Source organism: Leptonychotes weddellii, unplaced genomic scaffold (assembly GCF_054177405.1).
Source record: "Leptonychotes weddellii isolate Sample4059 unplaced genomic scaffold, ASM5417740v2 HiC_scaffold_1473, whole genome shotgun sequence".
In the NCBI taxonomy this organism is placed as follows: Eukaryota; Metazoa; Chordata; class Mammalia; order Carnivora; family Phocidae; genus Leptonychotes; species Leptonychotes weddellii.
In genome coordinates this window covers 4,433-14,271 of record NW_027728265.1, presented here as the reverse complement: position 1 = coordinate 14,271, position 9,839 = coordinate 4,433, and the positions used below count along the sequence as shown (strand labels likewise).

General features: G+C 33.4%; 1 long non-coding RNA gene across 1 annotated transcript; it reads left to right on the top strand.

The window, feature by feature from the left end:
* The first annotated feature begins 318 nt into the window (after positions 1 to 318).
* On the top strand, positions 319 to 8,786 carry LOC145718371 (uncharacterized). The gene is made up of 3 exons (XR_014141756.1): positions 319 to 4,962; positions 5,589 to 5,668; positions 6,891 to 8,786. It is a non-coding gene; the product is annotated as an uncharacterized LOC145718371 (long non-coding RNA).
* Positions 8,787 to 9,839: the final 1,053 nt, after the last annotated feature.

Below are 9,839 nucleotides of genomic sequence, written 5' to 3'. Positions count from 1 at the left end.
CTTCCAGAAAGTGGTCGCTTTTCTGACGAGAGAGTTGTTGCTCTTCTTTTCTTCGATCTCCTGTTGAGTTTGTAGGTGTTCAGAATGGTTTGATCCCTATCCAGCTGAATTCCTGAGAGGAGACGAAATCCAGGTCTCCCACTCCTCCGCCATCTTGCTCTGCCCCCCCTTGTTAGTTTTTTTAAAGAGGGTTTCTTTTTTGTTTGTTTGCTTTTAAGATTTTATTCATTCCAGAGAGGGAGAGAGAGCAGGGGGAGGAGCAGAGGAAGAGTGACAGACTGTGCGCTGAGCATGGAGCCTGACACGGGGCTGGACCTGAGTGAAACCAAGGGTCAGACACTTAACTGACTGAGCCACCCAGGTGCCCTAACCTTGTCAGTTTTGATGAAAGTGCCTGCTGAGATTTTGATTGAGATTGCATTGACTCTGTGGATCCATTTGGGGAGCGTTATCATCTTAGCATTATTGAACCTTTTGACCTATTAAAAGATAAATCTCTTCATTTATTTAGATATTTTTAACTTGTGTTTTATTATCAGTGTACAGCTATTTCATATCTTTTGCTAGATTTCTTCTTAAGTAGTTCCTATTTTTAATTCTATTGAAAACTACATGTTAATTTTCTGGTTGTTCTTTATGTATATAGAAATGCAGTTGATTTTTCTGTATTGATCTTGTGTATTGCAGTCAATGCTAAACTCACTCTGGTACATTTTTGGTAGAGTCCATCAGATTTTCTGCATAGATGACGATGGCAAAGGATAGTTTTCATTTTTCCTTTTTAATTTAGATACCTTTTATTTCTTTTTCATGCCTGATTTTACTGGTTATCTTGTCCAGTACAATGTTGAACAGAAGAAAAGGATTCGGTCTTTCACTATTAAGAATGATGTTGTTCTAGGTGTTTTGCAGATCCCCTTTATCGGGTTGTGGAAGTTTTTCCTCTCTTGGTAATTTGCTGACAGTTTTTAATCAGAAATGCTTTATAGGATGTTCAGTGCTTTTTCTGCATTTATTGAGACTATCATATTGTTTTTCTTTTTTGATTTATTAATATGGTGAAATACATTTATTGATTTTTTTTTAAATGTTAAACCAACCCTGCATTTCTGAATAAACCCCTTTTACTTATGATGTATTTTCCTGATAATATATTACTAAATTTTCTGTGATAAAATTTTGTTTAGAAGTTTTATATCTATGTTGATAAGAGATGCTGGTCTGTAGTTCATTTTCTTATAATGTCTTTGGTTTTGGTTTGAGGGTAATGCTGGCCTCATAAAATGAGATGGGAAGTGTCCCCTCCTCAATGGTTTTCTAGAAGAATTTGTGTTGAATTCATATTTCTTTCTTAAATATTTGGTAGAATTACCAGTAATACCATCTGAGCATAGAGTTTTCTTGTGGAAAGGATTTTAGTTGAAATTTAAGTTTCTTGAATAGATGCAGTAGGCTTTTTAAGGTACTTGGATTGGCAGTTTCTGTCTTTCAAGGAATTTGTCCTTTTCATTCAAGTTGTAAACTTTTTGTCATGGTTATTCATTATACTCCCTCATTATTCTTTTAATACCTCTAGAATCTGTAGTGATGTCACCTTTCTCATTTCTGCTAGTGATTATCCCGTCCCCCCGCCCCCCAGTCAATTTGAGTAGAGGTGTATCAATTTTAATGATCTTACTAAAAAAACAAAAAACAAAAACCAGAATTTGGTTTCACTGATTTTTGTTTTGTGTTTCATTAATTTCCACTCTGACCTCTGGTATTTCCTCTTTTTAGTTTGCTTACTTTGGGTTTCATTTGCTCATCTGTTTCTAGTTTAAGGTAAAAGCTAATGTCATTGATTTGGGATTTTTCTTTTTTTCTAATACAGCTCTTTAAAGTTTTGAACAGCACTCAAAGCTAATTATTCCCCACTACTGAGGCCATACCTTTCTAGGATTACCCCAGGAATACCTGAGGACTACTTTTCTGAGCATTCTTACTAATTCCCTGTGAATTACCAGTTCTTCAGTCTGACTGTGGGGCAGGCACTGTTCTCAGGACTGTTGGAGCACTATTCTCTTTACTAATTAATCCTTTTGGTTTGGCTTCTCTCCTGCCTTGAATAGTTTCCTCACATGTGTGTGTATGGTACTCTTGGATTTTTTTCTGCGTGCAGCTCTCTCCGTTCTGGTACTTTTTGTATGAATTGTAGCTGCCTTATTCTTCTTGGGCTCTCAGCTTCATCTCCATAGGTTGGGGAGTCCGCCAGGCTCTGCCTTAGTTCCCCTTTTCAGTGCTGTGACCTGGAAACCTTCCCAAGGTAGTAAGCTGGGGCAATTATAGGACTCATATCAATGTCTCATCTCTCAGGGATCACTGACCTCATTGCTTCATGTTGGTGTTTTGAAAACCATTGTTCCCAGGTTTTTGTTTTGTTTTGTTTTCAAATGGGAGCATAAATTGGCTTCACCTTAATCCATCATATTGGTTGGAAACAGAAGCTTCCCCCTCCCTTTAAATTAGTGCTCTGGTATAAAAGTGTGGTAGTAAGTGTTAGAAATGGTAATTTTTGATACGTATTCATCTCAAAAGATTCATCATTTATTTTTGAGTGTGTGTGTGATTTATAGCTGTTTTTATCATTTCCCATTTAAATATATTCATGTATCTGTATAGAGTCTAAAAAGAGTATACAGAAATGGTAGGTAATTATCTTCATGGTAGGATTTGTGTGATTAATTTTATGTATTCGAACATGTATAATAAAGAAATAAAGCTAAAAACAGTAAACACCATTTACAAACCAGTGTAAAGAATTAAATAGTGCTAATCTGTTATTTCAGTCTTATTTGAAGCCTAACATGACAGTGTATTAGGATAGAAGATGCATCTCTAAATCATTAAATCCTTATCTTTTAATTACTACAGAAATCTTTGTGATGCATCAATCAGGTTATTGGAGCCCAGATGCATGAATCTCCTTCATGTTAAAAACGGCATGTCCTAAGGAAGAAATGCACAATGCCTTGAATTCTGAAGTATGTGGTGAATTCATGTCCAGTGGGAGCCTTGATTAGATAATGGTAGAGGAAGGTACTGGTATTGCTTACTTCAGGTGAAGCATTAGTTTTATGCAGCAGTTGATTTGCATCATGACACAGCTGGATTTACATTCTTCCTGTTTACAGAAAATTGCTTTTATATATGTTATGCATCAGTCATAAAATAATTTTTAAAATATATTTAATTTTGAGTAGCAAGGGGAAACTTCCCAAATGCCCACCAAAGCAAAATACAAACAAGCAGTTAATAATATTGATGCCATCAACAACTACCACCACCTCCAGATTTCAAACTCTTCTTTTTAAACTATGGAGTTATCTGAGGTAGTTTGCATGGTTTTTCAAATCTCTATTTGCAATTTGCAGTTGAAAAAAAAGATATTTCTCTGACTGAATATTCATACCTCTCTGACTGAATTTTTGTGTGTTATTAATATCCTTTAAAATTGTTTCTAGAAAGTTCTTTTTCTGCTAAGTGGTGTTACTAGAGACAAGTCTGTTCCATTCTCCATTTAAGTAGTGATTTCTCTTATCCTCTTGATAGCCTTTATTCTTATGTGTCTGTGACCCTTATTCATGGATATACAAAAGAAAGAGACATGAGGACTTGTTATTCAAGTTGCTTACAAAAATTGTTAGGCCTTTGTAATTACAACCACAGAATCCAGTAGAATAAGACTTGGAGGACGGAAAAAAAAATTGAGATATGGAATGATACGAGGAAAGAAAACTCAGAGGTTCTTTATTTTGTCTTTTTATTTTCTTAGAAAAATTATTGTATGTGTGTGTTTGTGGGAGAGAGAGAGAGAGAGCAAGAGACAGTGTATATGTGTATTAGAAGAAGGTATTGGGACTGTTGCCTATAGATTAAGCAGTCGTTGTATGCTTATTTGCAGTATTTTGGTGGTGGAAAGAGAAAAGCCATCATAACACTGCATAGTAACAGTTTTGGTATAGTTAACAACAAAGATGCTACTTTTTAGGATGATCATTTATTACCAAAACTTTTAAAATTGTTCAGAGGTGGGACTTGTTCAGAGGCAGGATTGTTTAGGAAAAGGTCAGTGAGATCTGGAAGTATATAGCATTTATATACATGTGAAGCTACAGATCATAGTAAAGATTGATAGAAAATACCGGAATAGTAAATCAAGCCATTATTTGTAATTTTGTATAGTATACCATATATATAAAATTTCTAAATGCTGGTGCAAAATGATGGTGTATTTTCTCTGACATTGTAGTCCTTTAAGCACTTGTTAAAATTATGAGTATATTATTAGCATTTGATATTCTGAAATGTTGAACTTTTGACCTTGAGTGACTGATTTTCCAGACAACATTTGTATGCTATTCATGTAAATGCCAGACCGTATTATCTTACTTTTCTAACCCATATAAGGTAATAGTACAGTTTACAAATTTCAAAGTCACTAATCTGTGTAGGGGTTATGATGTCTGATATGGTTTGATTTGAATCTGTTTTCCTTTGATCCCAGATTCGCCACATTTGAGGAAGGTAAAATTGCACCTGAGGAATTAGAATGATGATCTTAGCCTCTTGTGTTTTGTGTCCCAATATATTGAAGTAGAATTTTGGAATACATTATGAAATAGTAGAGTTTATAGCTTAAGCAAAACACCTGACTGCTGAAGAAACTGTTTTTCCTCTGGCATTCCTTTAAGGAAGAACGGAAGCAAGAACTAGAAAGAAATTTGAAACCTTGAATAATTTTTTCAGTTTTCTTTGTATTTTGGGTAAAGCCCACCTGCTTCTAAAATAAGAGTTCAGTATTAATATATAGTAGTTTGGGCCAAACAGTTGCCACTCAGGCCTAAAAATGGTTAGAAACAGCTAAATATAGTATTTTGTATATTTCTATAAATATAAAGTGGTTGAGCTTCACAGATATCACAGGTATGTGCCATGATTATAAAATGTTTCAGTACAATTTGTATTTTAAAAGTATTTTGTTAACTAAAAATAACTGATGATCAAATTTGGAAATGAAGGTTCTGTTTTTCTTTTGTGTCTCAGTATATTTTATAGTAAATAGGCCAGTTGATTGATTTTGAAATATATAAATATGTTATTCTGAAGTTATATTGTGTGAACTTTGAGTACAGTCAAGAACTTTATCATAGTATTACTACTACTTGGTGACATTGTTGCTTTAAAAAATTAGAAAAAATTATTTGCCATATTGCAGAGTTCAAAAAGTTATGTATATTTTGTAAAATAATCATCTGCTATTGAATACTATAATTATTTTAGAGTATTAATATCTACAATCTATTATGAACTATTGATTTAATGACATTATGAAATATCAAAATATAAAATCTTCTTTCATGGGTTATATTAAACAAGATGGGTTATATTAAAATGAAGTCATTTTTTAATTGTATAATTAGATTGTAGCTTTTCGAAAGAGGGTTCCCATGAGTGAAGTGTTTTCAAAGTAAGAATATATAAAAATAAAATTTAAGGTGTTAGTCATAGCCTTACCCTTTAATTCATGGCAAATAAAATTTATGTTTCAGACTGCATATGGCTACATCTTGTTTTTTCATATTACATCTACAAGAGGGGACAAGTACCTTTATGAACCAGTGTATCCCAAGTAAGTTTTTTGTCTTTCATTCTTTTAATAATTGGTTTGCGTACTTTGTATTCATAAAAACATTCCAGTTTTGCATTGTGTGAAGTGAATAAAATAAAGACAAGCCGGTACTTTAAAAATAGTATTTCAGAAATTACCAAGTCTTTGAACTGTCATTAATTGAGTAAAGAATTCTGTTGCTAAAAAAAGTCTGAGAATCTTAGGTGAATGTACTGTATCCCTTCTTGGATGTTGAGGGTCACTACTAATACACTCTAGCATTATTAAGGAGGAATTAAAATATCATGAGGGGAAGAGAGGAAATGTCAGGAAAGTTACAGGCACTTTTTCCTATATTTTTGTATGTGCATAGAAAAAAATGTGTACCCCAAACAGCAGTTACCTCTTGGATAGAACTTGAAGGAACATGGACTTTGATATTCAAACTATGTTGTTCTGTATATTTTGCATTCTTTTCCTTAATTTTTTTGCCTTACTTTTGAAATAAAAGAACATACCAATTTTAAAGCATATCCTCTTTTTTTTTTTTTTAAAGATTTTATTTATTTAATGAGAGAGAGCAAGTGAGCATTAGCAGGGGTGAAGGGGGGCAGAGGGAGAAGCAGACTCCCCACTGAGCAGAGAGCCTGATGTGGGGCTCGATCCCAGGACCCTGAGATCATGACCTGAGCCAAAGGCAGATGCTTAACCAACTGAGCCACCTAGGTGCCCCCTCTTTTTTTTTTTTTTAAAGAAACATCAAACCATTAAAGTTGGATGACTATATAAATGAATTTTTATCACATTTCTAGATGGTAGGAGATGGCCAGAGTTTATTAGGTATATAAGAAATTAGAGGGAAAGTAGATTTCAATATATGAAGGTTTACATTTCTGAAAATTAACAGGAAGAAAGAACAACATTAAAAAGGCAGGTAACAAACTGGGGAAAATTTTTCAGTAAATAGGACCCAGGCTTACTATTTTTATATTTTATAAAATATTATATTTTAGGTAATTTTTTAATAAAATGTATTTTAAGGAGACATAAATTGCTAAGAAACACAAAGATTTCAAAAGGTAAATAGGTAAAAGCGATCTCTTAAGAGGAAATATAAGTAACAAATACAAGAGAAACTTAATTAGTAACTCAAACTAAACACTAGTAACTCAAAACAAAACTTATTAAATACAAATTTTTTAGAAACCTATACATTTTAATATGTAAAATTTTTTTTTTTTAGAATTAAAAACTTTTTAAAGACTTATTTTAGAGAGAACACATGTGTGCATGTGAGCTGAGGGAGGGGGAGAGGGAGAGAGAGAATCCTAAAGAAGACTCCCCACTGAGCATGGAGCCCAACATGGAGCTCTATCCCAGGACCCTAGGATCATGACCTGAGCCAAAATCAAGAGCCGGCTGCTTAACCGACTGAGCCACCCCGGCGCCTCAGTATGTAAAAAGTTTTTTTTTTTTTTTTAATTATTACTCTGCTAGCAGAGGAATGTTAAAATATGTTCTTAGACGCTTCTGATAGTAGATATACAAAAACGTGATAATCGAGAATTTCAGTATGAAAGTTAACTGTGGTATATTCTCAAATAATATGCAGTCATTAAATATACTTCAAAAAATTTACAAACTTGAGAACTTGATCATATTAAAATGCCAAGTGAAGAAACGAGTCTCACAAAATTATATATGTAATATGACCACAACAGCTTTGCAAAAGAAAACAACAGAAATTATCTTAAAAAAAAAGAGTAATGTATATTTATAGTAATTGCTTCTGAATGGTAAAACTATAGTGATTTTTCATCTTTTTTCAACTCTTGAATTTTCCAGAATTTTTGATTTGCATACACTATATTCAATGTGATTAAAAAAAAATATTTGAAAAATGTATAACAAAAAGCCAAAATGTTTTTTTAAAAATTGTGTTATGAAAGTTGTTTAATACTTGTCGAAATTCTTGAGAAAATACTTTGCGAAAAGCTAATGTAGGCCATGTAGAATGTAACTCCGATCCCCTTATCATAGATTTTAAGGAACTATCTAGATTTTTTTGATGCCGTAAGCCACTTGTTTTTGTGATCTAGTATTATTTGAGATGTAAGTTGAATTTTGGAAATCTTTTGTACTAATTTGATTTTTTCAATCAATAGAAATCTTTAATGCAAAAACCCTTTCAATATATAAATTGTACTGTTTAAAATGTTATGGACATTATGATAATATGTATTTAGAAATTTTAAATTCAGTTTTGTGGATAATATAAAACTTGTTTTTTCATTCTAAGCGATAATTTTGTGAGCCTTTTGAGGAACTGTTGTAATCAGTGTCTTTACCTTGTACATTTTGAACTAGCATATTTGAACCCATTTCATTGCTCTATTTAGACATGCTCCTGAAAATACTTGATTAATTTATACTAGTATAAGTAGGCAGGATGGGGAGATAATATCTCTTGATGCAGTGAAAAATACCATTTCCATTATTTCAAGTCACTAACATGATTTCATATGTTTACAGCGATTTGGAATAGTATTTTGAGGCTCACTTTTTGTGTTGCAGAGAATTTTAAAAGAGTTTCTACCTTCTGATTTTAAGACTTCAGAGGATGCCCCTTAACTAAGTAGTAGTGCTGACTGTGCATGAACTTTGCTGTGTTTGACTGTATGTTGGACTAGAGAACTACAGAAAATACGTTGTATTTCTTAAAAATTTGGGCTTTCTTCCAGTATATTGATGATCACAGGTTTCAGTGTGTGACTCAGTAGAATGTGTGTTGCCTTCGTACGGCATGAGTAGAGTGTTGCCTTAGCTAAAGGGCTAGGCTTTGGCCTCATGTAGACCTGGCATTGAATGTCCACTCTTTTCTTCCCAGCCGGATAACTTCTGTCAAGTTATTTAATACCTCCAAAACCTCAGTTTCTTCATCTGTGGAATGAGGTAGCAGTAGTAATTATTTCATCGGATTAAATGAGATCATGCACATTAAATGTTTAGATAACTGCCTAGTATGTGGGAAAATTAATGAAGGACAGCTGCTGTTCTTAATGCTATTATTAATATACTTTTTCCTTCACCAAATTTTTACTTCATTTCTAATATTTTAAGTGATTTTATATACATAAGTATATAAGAAGTGATTTAATATGTAAATCATATTTTATATGTATAGTATATGTTAAATGACTTTTAATTTTTAATATTTGATGTGATAATGTCCTTCTTTCCCAGTTTAACTTCTAGTAACTGCTACATAAAATCAAACAGTATCTTAGAGGGAAACAGTTTTGTAGAGCAGAGCACATTAGAATCAGCCTGTTGTGTATTTTAGTGCTGGACTGCAGTCTAGTTGGGTTACTTAGCCTGCTTAGGTTTTTAGTTTTTCTGTAGAATCTATTTGTAAAATGGGAATAAAAATATTTTTTCTTCAGTTGTTTGGAGGATTATAGGAGTTCATGTTTTTAAAACTGGGAAAGTGGTTCATATATGGGTTTGAGGAGAGTTTAAAAAAAAGTTTAATGTTAATGTTTAAAAAAACGATAAATGCATTATCATTGTCATCTGTGCCATTGTAAGCACTTAGGTCAGGACACTGTTCTGAGCATCTTTTCAACCTCATTTAATCTTGGTAACAACCGTGGGAGGTAGTTAGGTACTGCAGCACAGAGAGGCCAGCTAACTTAGCAGTGGTCACTCACTGGTAAGTGGCATGGCCACGATTCAGGCAGAAGTGCTGTAGCTTCCACGTGCATGCTCTTAACCACCAGTACTTCACTGCCTCAGCCCTATTTATGCCCATCTAGTCATCTACTGCTTTGGGGTTTTTTTGAGGAGTAGTGAATCAAAAACAGGAGAAATGATCTGGAGTGGTTTATATACGTAATAGTTGTGAAGAATAGAAGCAGTGTAATTGAGGCCAGTAGTTAGTCGTACTCTTCTCAATTATAGAAACACTGTTGTCTCTTATTTCTCTTCTTTATATTTTATGAGTTCATTGCATGAGTTTTTCTGGAGTATCTCAACTTCCCTGTATTATGTGACAGCATCTTAACCTTAGACTGCATATCATTTTCCATTATGCTCCACCTGAGAACAGGTCGGATGTCCCTGTGATCTTTCATAGTTTCCACATAGTGGTGTTTCCAGCATCCTTCCTGTTCATGTTGGGAGTCAGCCTTCA